Source organism: Furipterus horrens, unplaced genomic scaffold (genome assembly GCF_987537825.1).
Source record: "Furipterus horrens unplaced genomic scaffold, mFurHor1.1.pri manual_scaffold_1, whole genome shotgun sequence".
Taxonomy (NCBI): domain Eukaryota; kingdom Metazoa; phylum Chordata; class Mammalia; order Chiroptera; family Furipteridae; genus Furipterus; species Furipterus horrens.
In genome coordinates this window covers 103568987-103576261 of record NW_028327171.1, presented here as the reverse complement: position 1 = coordinate 103576261, position 7275 = coordinate 103568987, and positions in this window count along the sequence as shown.

The window sequence follows — 7275 nt, the reverse complement described above, 5'->3', positions numbered from 1 at the left end:
CATTTGCCCATTTCATGATGGATGACTTATGATCATACCTGCCCACACCGCACTGAGTGTTCAGCAGTTTTTGACCAAAAATGGCAGGATCCCTGTGCCCTCACCCTCCCTATTCACCAGATATTCCCCGAGTGACTTTTTGTTTGTTTCCCTGGATGAAAAAAGTCCTCAAAATGAAATGTTTTGCTGATATGGAAGAGGTGAAACAAAAAACAGCAGAAGCACTAAAAGGCATCAAAATCGAGGAGGTCAAAAACTGTCCTGAGCAATGGAAAAAACGTCTGGATAGGTGTATTGCATCAGATGGAGAGTACTTTGAAGGTGCCTGAAGTTTAAACATGTAAGAATAAATACACGATTTTTTAATGAATAAATTCTGGGGTTTTTTTTTTGGTACCCCCTTGACCACAAGTTTCGCCTTTTGGGATGTTGAATTTTAAGCTGTTTATTAAGAAACAAAAGACTCTTAAAGAACCTTTGCCCCTTCCCCTTCCTGCTTAAGAGATCCAGATAGAAAAGTCTACTCCAGGAAGGGGATCTTAGGACATTTGCTTTATCCTAGTTTGAATTAAGGGTGGTAAATACAGGGCTTCAGGGAGGGCCCTATTAGCTAGATACCCACTGTGTCCCAATATTTCTGAGTTACATTGTAAGAATTTGCCTGCTGTGTGTTTTCTCCTCTTTCTCAACTACTTGTAAATAGCCTGTTCTCAGTTCTGAAATCTAAGACCCTATCCCCTACCCCTTTTTCTCATTTGTCCAAAATGTTACATACGTCCAGTGTTGCCTTACTGTCCTCGAAATTCTCATGCTTATATGAATTCCCTATGTGCATGTATTAAAATTTGAGTTTCTCCTGTTAATCTGTTTCTGTTAATTTGATTATTAGGCCAGCTAGAAAAACTTAAGTGGGAGGAAAATTATGTATATACAATATATGTATTATATATAATATGTAGTATAGATAAAATGTATGTATAGATAGATAGGTAGACATAGATAGCTCCCACACTACAGTGTACAGCACTGTTAGATCCAAAGGGCTTGCAAATAGTATAGCATAGGTCTTCTTGTAATAAAAATTTATAGCAATTGGGGTGACTTATACTGGACAGTATATATATTTAGGTAAATAGTGATCATACAACTGTAATTATTTCTCCATTGTCTGAAATGTGCATAGTGACATCTTAGGCTCTGTGGAAATAGATGGAAGAACAAGATGAGATCTGTGCCCTGAAGGAGTTTAGAACTAATGGGAAGATAAATAGCTTTCTCCAAAGATAACTAACAACTTAAGGCAATAAGTAAACATTCCTGGGTTTCAGTGGAGGGGAAAATCAACATGAAATGTACATCTGGAGAAAGGGGTAAAAGAGGTGTATTCCAGGCTGCAAAAAAAAAGGGGGGTGGGGAGCTATAGTTAAGGAATATTGTGCTGGAGATACTGAAAAGGGGGGAAGTCATAATTTGCAGAATATGGGGGTAGAATTTGGGATGATGGTAGTGGAGGGCAGAACTTGGGATGCATGTTAAGGAATGATGAAAGACAAAATAATGTTGATTAGTTAGGAACAGCATGTCACTCACTTTGAGTGAGTAGGCAGGAGGAGAAAATGGATCTCCAACCCTATCATACAAGACTTCTTCAGGAATCCAATGAAACCTTGATTCAAGGTTTCTTTCATTTCTAGGAAGGTCTATAGTACTTCAAAATAAATGTCCGTCAAAAGCACACAACAGGACTTCCAGCCAAGATGGAGGCATAGACAGACATGCTGCGTCTCCCTCCACAACTAAGAAGGGATACAGCTACCTCAAAACTAGAAACAACCAGAAGTTCCAGAAAACCAAAGTGCATGGAAGTCCATCAAACAAAGATATAAAGAAGAAATACTCATCCAGACAGGTAGGAGGGGCAGAGGCGGGGCAGAGAGGACGCGGTGTGGTGGTGGCAGCAGAGGCAACAGCAACAGGCCATCGAAAAGTGCAGTTACATGTTTTAAAAAGTCAGAAGGGACACCTGGAGAGCGTTCCCAGCCCCTCACCAGACCGTGGCAGCTCACAGTCCCAGCACTGGGGAAAAACCAAGCCTCATTGCTTTTGACTGTGCAAACCAGTGGGGATTGAGACAGGCAGAAACTGCCGGTTTCTCAGCAGAGTCTGCTTGTCTAAAGGGCCCCCACGGTCCTAGAACGTCAGCAGACCCACCCACTCTGGGAACGATGGCCAGGGCAGCAGCTGGAGGGGCACCAGTCCGGTGCGGAAGTGGGAGAAGTGCCTGGAAAAGGGGCGAGTGCTGGGCAGGCAGCATTGTTCCTTCTCAGACCCCTCCCCCACATGCAGCGCCACAACGTGGTGAAACAGGTCGCCTATTACTGACGAAACCCTAAGGCTCCGCCCCTTAAACGTAGTAGTAGCGACAGCTCTCCCTGGGACACGGAAGCAGACAAACAGTAGACTTTCGGCCAAGATGGAGGCCTAGACTTACACGCTCCATTTCCCTCCACAACTAAGAAGGATTACAACTACCGCAAAAGCAGAAATAGCCAGAAGTACCAGAAAATAAATGGAAGTCCAACGTATGAAGTTATAAAGAAGAGGTGCTCGTCGGGACAGGTAGGAGGGGCCAAGCCAGGGAGGAGAGTCCAAGCTGTGCTGTCTGCGGCAGCAGCCATGATGGAGGCAGGACAGCAGTAAGCATAGTCACCCGTATTTAAGGGGAGGCGAGAAGCGCCTGGGGAGCACCCCCAGCTGCAGACCAGACCCGTCAGCTTGCGATTACAAAGCCGGGGAAGGCGGACCCCCATTACCTTGGACTGTGAGGCCCGGAGAGGGTGGGGATGGAGGAGGAAGATCCCAGTCTCTCAGCGGAGAGTGAATGGCAGGAATCCATCTTGGGCCCCCACCCCCCACAGAACACATCACAGCGTGGTGAGACGGGTCGCCCGGCTGTGACTAGTGCACGGGTCTCTGCCTCCTATACTGTAGGAGGTTTGACAGCCCTGCCCAGGAAGCAAAGGTAAACACAAAACTGTCAGGATGGCACAGATCATGATAGCGATCCCGGTGACGCAGCTGACCAGACAGCAAATATCTAATCTAATGAAGCAGCAGATAGGAAATCTTTCTGAGGCTCAGTTCAGAGCTTTGGTTATAAAAATGCTTACAGTCCTAACAGCAGATCTTAAGCAAGATGGGGAAGGAATGAAGGCTAGTCCTGCTGAAATGAACAAAAACACATATGAAACTAGTGGTGAGGGCAAGAAAACCAGGGATCAAATCAACAAATCGTAACATAGGGAAGGAACAAACAGTCAACCAGTGCAGAAAGAGGAAATGAGAAGTGAGGAAAATGAGGAGCAGCTCAGAAACTTATCAGACAGCTATAAGCGGGCCAACATCCGAATCATAGGGCTGCCAGAAGGTGAAGAAGAACTAGAAATTGAAAAATTATGTAAAAAAATAATGAAGCAGAACTTCCCTAACTAGGGGAAGAAAATAGACTTAGAGATCCAGGAAGCACAGAGAGTTCCAAAAAAACTGGACCTAGGGAAAACCACACCAAGATACATTATAATCAAAATGTCAAAAATTAAGGATAAAGAGAGAATCTTAAAAGCAGCAAGAGAGAAGAATAGAATTATATACAAAGGGGTCCCAATAAGACTCTCAGCTGATTTCTCAAAAGAAACTCTGCAGGCAAGAAGGGACTGGCAAGAAATATTCAAAGTAATGAAAAGCAAAAACCTACAACCACAATTACTCTATCCAGCAAAGCTGTCATTCAGAATAGAAGGGCAGAGAAAGTGCTTCCAGGACAAAGTAAAACTGAAGGAGTTCATCAGATCCAACCACTGCTATATGAAATGTTAAAGGGACTTGTTTAGTAGAAGGAGGATCAAAACTATGAAAACTGTATCACAACAACAAATAACAAGCGAGGGAACTGAAACGAAGGCAGACTAAGTAGGCAACGAGAGTGGGAAACGAATGATAGGTATGGGGAACATATTGGGGGGAGGTTAGTGGGGAGGGGGAAGGGGGGAAAGGGAGGGAGATGGTACAGGAATTAAGAAGCATAGTAGGAGGGAGTGGAGTAGACAGGAAGATGTTAAAAGAACTATATGCACAACCAATGGGCATGGACTAAGGGGGGGGAACAACTGGAGGAATGGGGGTTACTGGATGGAAGGGAACAAAGGGAAAAGAAACTGGCACAACTGTAATAGATAAACAATAAAGCATATTTTAAAAAAAGCACACAAGGCAGTGTACAACATAAATGTATACCACAGTAACCTTCATTTTCAAAGTTAGTCTAAAATGAATATAGTGGAGAATACTTTAAAAATATTAATAAAAGAGCTTTTCTTTCTCACAATTATGGTTGTCTGGGATCAGAAGAAAATGGAAATCACCTTGTGTTATAATGTCTTTGACATGAAAATAAATCAGTATTTCCTGCAATTTTGCAGTGTTTATCAGTGTGGAAGAAGAGCAGTGAGATTGGGAGTTAAGTGGGTTCTAGACACAGGCATGTGAATCCAAATAATAGTTTCATTTTCTTAACAGGTAAGGTATTTTATTCCAGTGGTTCCAGGTGTGAATAAGTGCCAGAATCCTGGAGCTTATGAAACTACAGATTTCTAGGTCCTATGCTAGCCACTATTTTAAAATGCAAACTCTGTGGTATAAAAGACCCTCCATATTCAAGCTCCTGGTTGTGTCCTCAAATTCATTTCATGTCATTTTCAAGAAAAAAAATCCTGAGTTGTTCTAAGTTAAAGTGACAGTGGCTGGAGAATGAGAGAAAGAGAACAGTTAGTTTGTTAATAGGTGTAGACTAGCTCTGGCAAAAGACTTCTTATACTCCTGTGTATCTGTTGAAATTTAGGGTTAATTTCCAGGTGGCGATTTCCATATTTATCCACTTTTTTCTATTACAATTGACATTAAATATTACTTTTTATTGGTTTCAGGTGTACAGCCTAGTGATTAGACATTTATACGTTTATGAAGTGATTCCCCCCCATAAGTTCAGTACCCACCGGGCACCATATATAGTTATTACAATATTGTTGACTGTATTCCCTATGCTGTAGTTTACATCTTTATGACTATTTTGTAACCACCAATTTGTACTTCTTAATATCTTCTGCCTTCCAACCCTCCAACCCAACCCTCTAACCCCCTTCCATCTGGCAGCCATCAACTAGTTCTCTGTATCTACGAGTCTGTTTCTGTTTCATTTATTTTGTTCTTTACATTCAACACGTAAGTGGAATCAAATGGTATTGTCTTCCTCTACTCAGTTCAATTAGCACAATATCATCTAGGTCCATCACGTTGCTGTAAATGGTAAGGTTTTGTTCTTTTTTCTGACTGAGTAATATTTAATTGTATGTATGTACCACCATCTTCTTCATCCACTCATCTATTGATGGACATTTAGGCTGCTTCCATATCTTGGCTATTGTAAATAATGCTGCATATAGCTCTCTGAATTAGTGTTTTGATTTCTTCAGATAAATACCTAGAAGTGCAATTGCATAAGGTAGTTCTATTTTGAATTTTTTTGAGAATCTTCTATACTGTTCTCCATAATGGCTGCATCAGTTTGTCAAAATTACCCACTTATTAACATGTGAATTTTATAGTCTGCTGCTCACAGCTAATCCACAGGAACAGACACTTCCTCCTGGTGGACTCTGTTGAGCTTATCCCAGAATTAGCTCTGCTTCACCTTCTCCCATCCCCTTTATCTATAACTAATGTAAATCCTTTCAGAACAGCTTACATCTTTCTCCCCCACACCCCCACTTGCTGTGTAACTTGCAAAACTCTGGGATAATGGACATGTATGTTTCTTCCACGTGGCCGTGCTGCTCGTGGTTTGGACTTCATGCTGCAAGACTGGTCTTTTTGGATAGCATTTTTGGCTCAATAAAACCTTTCTTAAAAGACTTCCAGCTATGGAAGTTACAATTGTTGTTAACACCACCTTTCCCTTCGCTCACCATGATCTAGCTATACAACTCTGTGTTAAGTTTCTCAAACACGCCAAGCTCTAACCCACCTTAGAATCTCTGTATAAGTTTTGCTTTATGTCTGGATTGCTTTTCTCTCCCATCTTTGGATCTCTGGTTCCTTTCCAACATTCAGGTTTGCTGAAATGGCATTCCCTCAGACAGATATCCCCTCAAAATAGCACCCTCCTTATTGTCTACCTTACCCTCTTATTTGTCTCCTTCACAACATGTACAGCCTCTAAATTTTTAATTTATTAAATAAATGTTTCCCTCATTAGAATATAAGCTCCAGGAGGGCAGAGAAATATGTCTTGTTCACACTGTGCCTGGTGCATAGTAGTCACTAAATAAATAACTGCTTGAATGAAGGACGGATGCTGGGAAGCCAAAAGAAAAGTGGCAAAGGAATTTAATGCAGGAAGCAGTTAACAAAGAAAATAAGAAAATAAATGTGTGAACTCCTTATATATATATGTGAATACAATGAAAATATATAATGATGTGTGTTGGATTTTATATATTCATGTTTCCTAACTTCAGTTTGTCTGTAAAATAGGAACAATGGTAGTATCAAAGTATTTTGAGATTTAAATGAAATATATAAAGCTACTAGTCTAGTGTTTGGTACCAAAAAGAACTCTCAATAATGGTTAACTTTCTCTTAAGGCTCTTAAAATCTATAGAGTGAGAGATCTCACACCAGTGCTCCTTTTGACACTTTCACTCTTCTAATAGCAAACTGTTGACAATTTGTTTTCACAATTACGTTGCTCATGTCATTACCGTATTATCTGCCAATTCCTTTACTAGAAAGCCATTTCCCTCCCCACTGCCTGTTTCTTACTGGAGTCTTGGCTTTAAACCCCAACCTCTCTGTGAAGCTTTCCTTGTTACGGACACCACCACCATCTCACAGAATTTATTCACTGTCTTGCGTGCTATTTCCGGACCTTGAGCATAATTTTAACGATTTGTTTATTGTAACAAATTGTAATTTGTTACAATTTGCCTCTTCCACTAGACTTCACAATGAGCGCGACTGAGCGACTTGGGCTCCTTTAATTAGCGGTGACGTGACTTTAGGTGACATCTCCCAACCCCTCACCTCCATCGGTAAAGTGGGAGCGGTCACTTGCATACAGTTGTTGCTTGTAGTTCACGAGATTATAAGAATGACTCTTACGGGCGGGGCGGGGTGACTGATGCCGGAGGAGGAAATACGTTAGCTAGAGCGGGCCTGGAA